The sequence below is a fragment of the Manihot esculenta genome, chromosome 17 (genome assembly GCF_001659605.2).
Source record: "Manihot esculenta cultivar AM560-2 chromosome 17, M.esculenta_v8, whole genome shotgun sequence".
NCBI classification, from domain to species: Eukaryota; Viridiplantae; Streptophyta; class Magnoliopsida; order Malpighiales; family Euphorbiaceae; genus Manihot; species Manihot esculenta.
The window spans coordinates 33,311,892-33,312,884 of NC_035177.2; the positions used below are offsets into that span (position 1 = coordinate 33,311,892).

A 993-nucleotide genomic window follows, 5' to 3' on the forward strand; every position below is an offset into this window, starting at 1 on the left:
GAAAGGCAAAGAAATTGATCCAATATCACAAGAAGCCATTGTAATACTTTTTACATATGTTTTATTTATTTGTTATGTATTTTATGCTATATTTTGATTTTTTTTAATATCAATAAATATAAATATCTATATAGGAAAAGTTTCAGCAACTAAAGAAACAACGAGAAGAAGGACAAATTTCACTGGATGATGATGCTATGTTTGCTGATGTACTTGGGCCAGAAAAAAATGGTTATGTACGTGCTTATGGTCTTAGAAAAAATGTCACGGAATATTTTGGTGCTAGACCTACAAAGATAGAACTACTTAGACAACTTGATACTTCAAGAAGAGAAGCAAACGAGCGTGTCCAACAAATTCAAAAAGAAGCAAGTGAACAAGTAAATGATGTTAAGAAGCAAATGGATGAGAAACTTGTAGAGAAATAGAATATGGGAGCAGAAATTCAAGATGCTTTTGGAGAAAAACAATAATATTGCATCAGTAAGTGATTAAAAACTAAGTCTCATTTTTTTTCTAATATAAGAATTTTTGTAAGCTATATAACTAGTATGAACCTTATCTATTTTATATAATTTTGTTATTAATATTTTCAAATAAAATTTTATACAGCCTATGGAGGATTCCCAAGATGATAAAATTGGAGGATGATTTGCAGTATATTTGAAGTTTTGGATTTTGAAGCAGCCAGCAGCCTTATAATACTACTTTTAGAAAATTTAGATATTAATATTAGTGTTAGTATAGTATTATAATTTCAAGTATTTTTAGTGTGACTGCTTTATAACTTAAATTAGTTTATTTTGGATATTAGTTATTTTGGATTAAATTTATTGTTATTTTATAATTGTCATTCTGATTGAGTCTTAATATTAATATATAATTATTTTATAAATTTAAATTTTAGCTAAATTTTTTATATAAATTTTATATTCTATTATAAATTTTACCAAAATTATTAATAGATAAATAACATATATAATAGTAAATTAT

General features: G+C 24.5%; 1 long non-coding RNA gene across 1 annotated transcript; it reads left to right on the forward strand.

Moving 5' to 3' along the window:
* Nucleotides 1-629, forward strand: LOC122722182. Its single transcript, XR_006349126.1, has 2 exons — nt 1-40; nt 135-629. It is a non-coding gene; the product is annotated as an uncharacterized LOC122722182 (long non-coding RNA).
* Nucleotides 630-993: the final 364 nt, after the last annotated feature.